The 9,140-nt window shown below is 50.0% G+C and overlaps 1 long non-coding RNA gene across 1 annotated transcript; it reads right to left on the minus strand.

The window, feature by feature from the left end:
* Nucleotides 1-1,466: 1,466 nt before the first annotated feature.
* Nucleotides 1,467-8,911, minus strand: LOC125753469 (uncharacterized). Its single transcript, XR_007405385.1, has 2 exons — nucleotides 8,811-8,911; nucleotides 1,467-3,557 (listed from the first exon to the last, which is right to left on the minus strand). It is a non-coding gene; the product is annotated as an uncharacterized LOC125753469 (long non-coding RNA).
* Nucleotides 8,912-9,140: the final 229 nt, after the last annotated feature.

Consider the following 9,140-nt stretch of genomic DNA (forward strand, 5'->3'; position numbering starts at 1 on the left):
GAGGCCAGATGGAAGGAGCTGGGATCTGGCTCTGCTGTGTGACTCTGGGCAAGTCGCTGCCCTTCTCTGGGCCCGTTTCCTCTTCAGTGAAAATGGAGCTATCCTACCCATTCCGTGGGTTTGTCTGAAGCAAAAAGCATGGCCTACCTCTGATCCATCTCCTCTTCCTCCCCTTGCTCTGGCCAAACTGGCCTCACTGTTCCTTGACCACTCAAGCCACTTCCAACCTCAGGGCCTTTGCACATGCAATGCCGTCAGCCTGGAATGTCCTTCCTTCAGTCTCCCCACCGCAGGCCCTTCTCATCTTTCTCAGCCCAAATGTCACCTCCTCAACCTAGAGTGCCCTCCCCACAACCCCAACCCCTCACTCTGTTTTGTTTTGTTTTTTAATACTGAATGATATTTTATTTATTTTTTGACTTAAAAAATTTTTTTAACTCTTTTATTTTCTTAAAGCATCTATGAAGGCAACTCATTATTTACGTTGTTTGCCTCTTTTCAGCTCCATTGGGGCAGGGATTTTTGTCTGCTTCATTCACCGTGTATTTATTCCCAGGGCTCAGCTCACTGTCAGGCATGCAGTGGATGCTTAAGAAACGAATGTTTTCTCCACTTCTCTCCTTGCTAACCCCAAGGTCAGCTACTAACTGTCTTGTGACCCTATGAGTTTGGTTCCCCTATTCCCTCTCATTTTTTTTGTTTTAGTTTTTTTCTTTTATTATTTTTAAAAAGATTTTAGGAGATCCCTGGGTGGCTCAGCGGTATAGCATCTGCCTTCAGCCCAGGGCCTGATCCTGGAGTCCCGGGATTGAGTCTCACATCAGGCTCCCTGCATGGAGCCTGCTTCTCCCACTGCCTGTGTCTCTGTCTCTCTGTCTCTCTCTCTTTGTGTATCTCATGAATAAATAAATAAAATCTTTTTAAAAAATAAATAAAAAATAAAAAGATTTTATTATTATTATTTAAAGATTTTATTTATTTGACACACAGAGAGAGAGAGAGAGAGAGAACACAAAGCAGGAGAAGCAGCAGAGGGAAAGGGAGCCTGATGTGGGGCTTGATCCCAGGACCCTGGGATCATGATCTGAGCTGAAGGCAGATACTTAGCCGGCTGAGCCACCCAGGTGTCCCCTCCCCATGACCCCCTGTTACCTAAGGATGGACTGGGCATCATTCTCTAGAAGGACTCAGCTGGCTTTGACATTCCCAGGACCTCAGCTTCATATGTGCCCAGGTCTCGGGGCTTGAGAGCAGGCCCTCTCTGCTGCTGCTCTGCCCCCACCCCTGTTGCCTTGGGTTGCTAGGCTCTCTCTGGGCAGATCCCCACAGCCAGCCATCTCCTCCCTTGGCACGTCTGTCAGCACCCTTGGGGGAAAGAATTTGGTAAGGGGAGGAAGAGAGAGGAAAGAAACTAGGGTGCAGGGGATGGCTCCCACACCTGTGTAAATAATTTGTCATCTTAAAACTCATCAAATATGCTCACCTTTAATGACTGGTTCTTGGGCTTGTTTTCCTTGGCAGGGCCACCACAGCAGTGGAATTTCGGCCGAAGGGAGCCCAATTGTCATATTCTAAGCATGTTCCCAGGCCAGGGGGCCGGGGATGGCTCAGGCTGACACTCCACTTCCGTCCCCAGAAGTACCGGAAGGTTCCTGGGATTTAGAGAGCAGCCGCCAGTTCTGGAAACAATCCCAGAATTCTGGAATGTTGGAATCCATACGGCCTCCTGCCCATTTTTCCGGAGGAGGAACATGAGGCCCAGAGAGGGGAAAGGGTTGTCCTGAGGTCACACAGCATGCTGAGGTGAGCTAGGGTTTGCCAGAAGGTGGGAAGTTTATGAACAGGTCATTCGCAGGTAATAGCACCCCAGTTTCTGGCTGGAGGACTTCCTTTCCCCCCATCTCAGTCCTGGAGGTTTGGGTGGGGTACCCCTAGACCCTGTTTCCAGGAGTGGGCACGTGACCACTCTGGCTGCAGAGATTAGCCTAGAGGTGGAGTTGTACCTGAGGTTGCCCTGTGAGACTGGATCCTGGGACTCGGGTTGCTAGAACTATTTGTGAAGGAGATGCGATTTTCCCATTGGATGGGGAGTGAGGGGGTGAAAGCCTGGGGCATCGGAGGACTTACAGGGAGGGGGCTGCCGGAGAGAGATCAACACAGAGCTGGATAGGGTTTGGACCCTGGAGCCAGCCATACCTGAAATTAGACACCCTTGGACTTTCTAGTTTTATGAGCCACTACATTTCCCATTTTTGGCTGAAGCTGGTCGGGCTGGTTTTCTGTCACTGGCACACAAAAGGTTCTGACTGACCCAGAGGATGGAGGCAGGGGGAGGGGGAAGAGATTCCAGGCAGAGAAAATATAGCATGCACAGTGACCGCAGAGCAGGGGTCACTCAAGAGATAGGGAGGAGAAGGAGGAGGCAGCCCTGAGGTGAGTTGAGGAGGTAGCTGGTGGTCAAGGTGGGAGAAGGGGGTCTCCCAGCAGAGGGATCAACCAAGAGCCCGCAGGGGTGACTAGCTCGTGAGGGCTAACCGTGTGCCACATTGTGTTGTGTGCCAGGGGACACAGAGACAAAAAAGGGCAAAATTGAATCCAGCTGCTCCCTAACTGCCCCAGCTGAATGTGGGCTCCCGTGCTTTTGGAGCTGAGCCTTCCTGCTTCCTGCTGGCATGCTGTCTCCAGCTCTCGAGTGTTGTCCTAACTGGCACCGGCAGTTCCCACGTCATTGCTGTATGGGGTGCCTTGGCAGAGCGACCCATCACATTCCCACCAGCGATGCGCGAAAGGTCCAGTTGCTTCCCATCTCCGTCAGCACTTGGGATTGTCAGGTTTTGGGTTTTGTTCTTGTTTTTTTTTTAATGTAAGCCATTCTAGGGGGTGTATACTGGTATGTTGTTGTAGTATTGACTTGAATTTCCCTAATCATGAGTGATGTTGAGCATCCTTGATGTGCTTATTTGTCGTCTGTTTATTTTCTTTGGTGTCCTGTCTGTTCAAACTTTTTGTTCATTTAAAAAAGTCGGCGGTTTTCTTATTAATGGATTTGGAGAGTTCTTCATACGTTCTGGATGCAAGTCAGTCCGTCAGGTGATTGGCAAATACTTCCTCTCAGTCTGTGGGCTTGTCTTTTTGTTCTCCTAATAGATATGGGAATAACACTGTCTTGTTTTCATTGCGATGATTTTTCTGGTTATCTTTGATTTGTGGCAAGTGTTCTTTGTGTTTTTTGTTTTTTGTTTTTTTTTTTTGAAATCTAGGGATAATAGAAAGTGTTTCCTTTTAAAATAAATGTATTTAAATTACAAAGTAAGTCAATGTGAAGAAAAATATTAAGTAATGGTAGGATTGGAAAGCAGATTGCTCAAAAATCATGAAGGCAGGGTGCCTGGGTGGCTCACTTGGTTAAGCAGCCACCTCTTGGTTTTGGCTCAGGTGGTGATCTCAAGGTCATGGAATCGAGCCCCGTGTCGGGCTCTGTGCTCAGTGTGGAGTCTGAGATTCTCTGCCTCTGCCTCTTCCACTTGTGCATTCTCTTTCTTTCTTTCTCTCTCTCCCTAAAATAAATAAATAAATCTTTTTTAAAAAAATCATAAAGGCAGTTACTTGAATAACTGAAGTGTGGGCAGCTCCAATTCATTTCACCAGCAAATATCAAGTGAGCACCCACCAGGCTTTGTCTTAGGTGCTGGGATACAGGGAAGAGCAAGAGGAATATCTGCTGCCCTTTGGTGACAATTTCTGTCCACCAAGTTCTTCTTTATCCTTCAAACGTCAACTCAAATAACCCTCCCTCTGTCTGGCACTTGCTTTACCACGCTGCTTTAAAATTTTCTATTTTTTGTGAGTGTCTTCCCGGGAAGGAGTATATCTGGTCGCTACTGATTGGATTGCACAGAGCCCGGTGCATAGATTCCCAACAGCTAGTGCCTCATAAAGTAGACACAATTATGAGATGCCAAAAATGAGTTGGCTGATTTGATTGGTTGAAATCAGCCAGGTCTGCCCTGTGATGACATAGCCTGAAGCCACCTCCCTGCTGTATTCTGGGCTGGGCCCTTGCAGATCAAGGTCATCCCCCTTGGCCTTCACTCCCACCGACAAAAACACCAAGAGAAATGGGTTTTTCACAAACCCAACACCCTCATCTCCCATCTTTGCTCTCCATCCAGTGCCCATGGATGCCATCTCGGAGTGACTCATTGATCCTACAGATACTTGCCAGACAACTCTTTGCTCTGACCTGGCCCCAGTGACCACTTCACTCAGCCTCCCACTTACTCTTCCTCCTTTTCCTCATCTTCATTAGCCTGCTTCTTCTGTTCCTCCAATACACCAAGCTCATTCCCACCCCCGGGCCTTTGTACTTGTTCTTCCCTCTCTTGAACCTTCTCTCTCTATCACTTTGCATGATTGCATCTCCACATTCAGTTCTGAGCTTAAATGACCCCTCCTCAGAGACCCTTCTCCCCATCTACTTTTTATTGTATTGTTTTGTTTTTTCTTTTCTTTGTAGCACCAAAGATTCTCATTTCAGAGTTTATTTCTGTGTTCACTTGGGTTTTTTTTTGTCAGTATCATCAGTGGTTTTGGTCTGGCCATCTGCCTCTGCCTGGCACAGTGCCCACACATAGTAGGTACTCAATAAACATTTGGTGAATGAATGAGTGCATGAGCTCTCCCTTCTCAAGATGCCCTCCAAGCAGAGTTGAGCCCATCAGCCCACGTGTCAGGCTCATAGCCCTCTGGGCTTTTTCAGAGTGGGACCACAGGTCCTTTTCCTGGTCTCCATCTGGCCCCTGTGCCCAACACAGTGCTGGGTGCTGCCCATAGCTCCACTGGGCTTGTGTTCTGCAAACTGCCCAGCCTGCTGTTCCCAGGACCTCACAAGCCATGGAAGGGCCTGGAGATAATGATGTGGGGTGCAGGGACCCTGCGTGAAAGCCCATCATCTCACCAGGAGAGTCATTTCAGTTCCTTTTCTGTCCTCCTGGTTCTGCCTTGGGAAGGAAATCCTCCACTTTCAGGCATTACCACATTTTTGCCACCTGTTCTTTTTAAGAAGCAGCAGAGGCAGCACCAAGCCATGCGCAGCAGTGCCGTCCGGCTGTGTTTCACTTCTTTGTTTAATTTGCTAAATATCTTTGATTTCCAGCAAGTGCCTTAGGTTGGGTTCCCCTAGAAGCAGAGCCCAAAGAGAATGCTTTGAAGACCAGTAGTTTATTTGGGAGGTGACCCCCCACCCCCAGAAACTATGGTAGGGAAGTAGTAGAGCTGACGGAGGAGGGCAGTCAATGCAGAGGGTCACGGAGACATCAAGGGCTGTGGGCATGGCATCTGGGGCTCACCGCTGTGGAACTCTGGTGGAGACCGCGCACCTCCGAGTTATCCCACCTGGGGGTGAGGGCAAGGGTGGAGACAGAGCTAAGGAATGTAGACGTCCTCTCCTGCCAGTCCTGGTTGAGGGCGCCTCCCTGGAGTGTTCATTCCCAGCACTTCCAGCCTGCCACAGGTGGGCAGAGCCCGCAGGTAAAGGGCAGGTGCCTGCTGGAATTTGGTCCGTGGGAGGGGAGATGGGAGGAGCTCCGGCGGCAAATACCTCACCCTTAAGACCGATTGCTTATTTAAAGAAGAGATAAAATGTTTGCTTTAAAACTGGGTTTAAATACCCCTCTTAAAAAAACAAAAACAAAAACATTTTATTTATTTATTCATGAGAAACACAGGGAGGGAGAGAGGCAGAGAAGCAGGCTCCATGCAGGGAGCCTGATGTGGGACTCGATCCCAGGACTTTAGGATCATGCCCTGGGCCTAAGGCAGGTGCTAAACCGCTGAGCCACCCAGGGATCCCCCTAAATATACCTTTTAAAAGCAAATTGACTCAAAGAAAAAGAGTCTGTAAGTGGTGCACAGGGGAAACGCAGCATTTGGCAAAGGCTGTTTTTGTTTTTGTTTTTTTTGTTTTTTGTTTTTTTTTTAAGAGCATCTACAAAGCAGATGTGTCTCTTCTCCTTCGTGACCCACTGACATGGGTGTGTTCCGAGGTGGTGAAGAGACCCCGAAACGCCTCCCAGCCTGCCTGCCTCACGCCCACCCCGACATTGCCCTGCGCCTCTGGGAGTCTTGGAAGTGGGCCAGGAAGGGTGAAGCCCTTTTGTGACTCAGGTCTGTCATCTCCAGGCCTGTCTGTTCAAAGGGTATGTTCTAAAGTCTCAGGAGGGAGTCAATTGGCAAAACTGGGCAAGACAATTCTGAAAAAGAAAACCCAAGAGGAGGACTTGTTCGTGCAGATGTTAGAATACACGACAAGGGCTTAGTCTGGCATTGGCACAGCTGTGAGTATATAGATCAAGAGTCCAAAAATGACCCAAGTGTCACCTGTGCCGCCTAATGGATGCGAAAGGCTTTGGCAAGATGAAGACATTAATTAGCACGGCTCTTCGGATTACGTCTGGGCTGGGGCAGGGGCTTCCCAGCAGGGTCCCCATCATTGGCCCTGCCCTCTCATCCGCTCACCCTCAAAGACCCCACACACCCCATGTCTACCCTGGAAATGTCAGAAGCCCCAATTCAAGAGTAGCTAGGTGACAGGTGGCCCCAAGTGTTCTTCCCTTGGCTTTTCTCTTTGATTCTTCTGATGAACCCACGGAGAGAGCCTTGTGTGGGTGCTGGCAGCCCTTAATGCCTCAGCAGAGCTCACTCACCTCCCTTTACAAGGCCGAGCAGACCTTGACCCAGAGCCCTAGGCAGGACCCAGGGTCCAGCTAGAACTTAATCATGCTGTTTTGTGGCCATTGTTTCTAAGGTCACTTTCCATCTGTAGAAATGAATACTTGTTTTCCCTTTCTGGTTGTAATACAAATTTCCCTTTAAAATTCATTTTATTAAAAAAAATCATTTTACTGGAGCACCTGGCTCAATGGTTGGGCATCTGCCTTTGGCTCAGGTCATGATCCCGGGGTCCTGGGATCGAGTCCCACATCGGGTCCCCGCAGCGAGCCTGCTTCTCCCTCTGCCTGTGTCTCTGCCTCTCTCTGTCTCTCATGAATAAATAAATAAAACCTTTAAAAAGAAATCTTGTACCTGACACGTGGTACAAGAAGAATGAGCCTCCAAAACATGCTGCGAAGTGAAAGAACTCAGACATAGAAGGTCTCCTATTGTATGATTCCATTTCTATGAAATATCCAGAGTATATAAGTCCACAGAGGCAGAGAGAAGATTGGGGTCGGGGCAGGGGGTCGGAGAACTGGGAACAGCTGCATGACGGGTGCTGGGTCTCCTTTTGGGGTGACGAAAATGTTTTGCAACTAGTTAGAGGTGGTGGTTACACAACGTTGCAAACGTACCAAATGCCTCTGAATTGTTCACTTTGAAATGGTTGATTTGATGTTACGTGAATTTTACCTCAGTAAATTGTTTTTAAAAAACCAACCGAGCCAAAAAAAAAAAAAAAATCAAGTTTACTTCATAAAAAGTACTAATGTCTTTAAAGATACCTTTCAAGTGAGGTGTGGGAGTCACTGGCTAAGAAGATCGATCTCACCTCCTGGCCTGGGCACGGCTCGAGCGAAGGCCTGGAATGCCTTCTCTGCTCACGGAAAGAATCCTGCCGTCCTCGGGAACGCAGGCCAAGGCTCACCTGGGCAGGAAGCCCTCCTGATTTCATGGGCCCAGCAGGTGACCAAGCAGTCAGGTGGGCCCAGCCCTGCAACCCTCGGACCCAGGTGCGGAACCCAAACCGGCTGCTTCCTAGCAGGGAGGAGTTAATCATGACTTTGGGCAGACTTTGGGCACGTTGCATAACCTCTCCAAGAGGGTCTCAGCTTCCTCATCTTTAAAATGAGCGTTCATGATTGTTCTTATTTCATGAGATTGAGTAGCTACATAGAAAGTCTGTGGACAGGGCCTGGGGCCGAGCTGGCCACGCACTGATCACACCATAATTGCATTTATTTGTCTCCTGTTTCCTGAACCGTAAGGAAGGGCTCAGGCTTCAAGATCTCTGCATCCATAGTTCACACATGGGGCTTACACGCAGTAGGTTCCCCAGAAAGGCATGTTGACTGATGCCCAAAGGAATTCCTAAAATCCCGCCTGTTCTTTCTACCTCCACTGCCCTTGTCCTGGTCCAGCCCCCTTCATCGCTGGATGGTCACAGTCCCCTCCTCCCTGGTCTCCTGACTTCTGTCCTATAACCCCCACCCCAGTCCATTCTCCATACACAGCCAGAGGGGTCGCATTAGAACCTAAGTCAGTTCTGTCCTTCCCTGCTCAGAACATTGCCAGGGTCCCAACCCCATCCCGAGTAAAAACCAGAGTTCTCCCCCGTGGCCCAGAAGGCCCTGCTTGTCTGCCCTCCCCCTGGAATGCCCCCACCCCTCACGTCCCCTAGTCTCCCTCATCCCGGCTCCAGCCACGATGTTGCTCTAAAACTCCAGGCCTCCCCCTTCCAGGCCTTTGTACCTGTTGTTCCCTATGCTGAGGACACTCTTCCTCAGATGTCACCCACTGCTCACTTCCTCCCCACCTTCGGGCCTTCGTTCAAATGCCCCCTGGCCAGGGAGGCCTTCCCTGGCTGTCCAGATCTCTCTGTTGGACTCAGAGCTCTCTTCCTCCCTTAGCAAAGACCCATGCCTGGGTTTCTGGGCCCAGGACAGGCTCCCAGGCCTCAGCCTGGACTCGGGGCTTGGGTTCAGGCTCTGTCTCCCACAGAGGCCTCTGCTTACTTGCCACGGGAGGTGGCTCTGAGCTGCTCCCACGGGCTTCCAGGGTACATATGGGAAAGCCCCACGTCCTCCTCCACTTACCTGACTTGGGGTGACTCAGACCCTCACCCCTGGCCAGAGGGAGCCGCAGCCGCCCCACCCGGCCCCTTGATGGGAAACAGTGCTGCTAGGGCCTGGCTGGGCCAAACATTGACTCACCTCACCCCGCCCAGCCTCTGCCATTGGAAGTCACACCTTCCTCTGGCCAGAGACACTCCGGCCCTTTGCTCCCAGGGGACCTTTCCCACTCTGTACTCTTTTCCCAAACTGTGCTCTTTGGCCAGCAGTGCCCTTGTGCCTGGAGCCCTTCTGTGCCTTTCCAGCCCAACCAGAGGGCTGATTCCTGTTGGAAACATTAGAGATTCCTCTAGC

Source organism: Canis lupus, chromosome 24 (genome assembly GCF_003254725.2).
Source record: "Canis lupus dingo isolate Sandy chromosome 24, ASM325472v2, whole genome shotgun sequence".
NCBI lineage: Eukaryota > Metazoa > Chordata > Mammalia > Carnivora > Canidae > Canis > Canis lupus.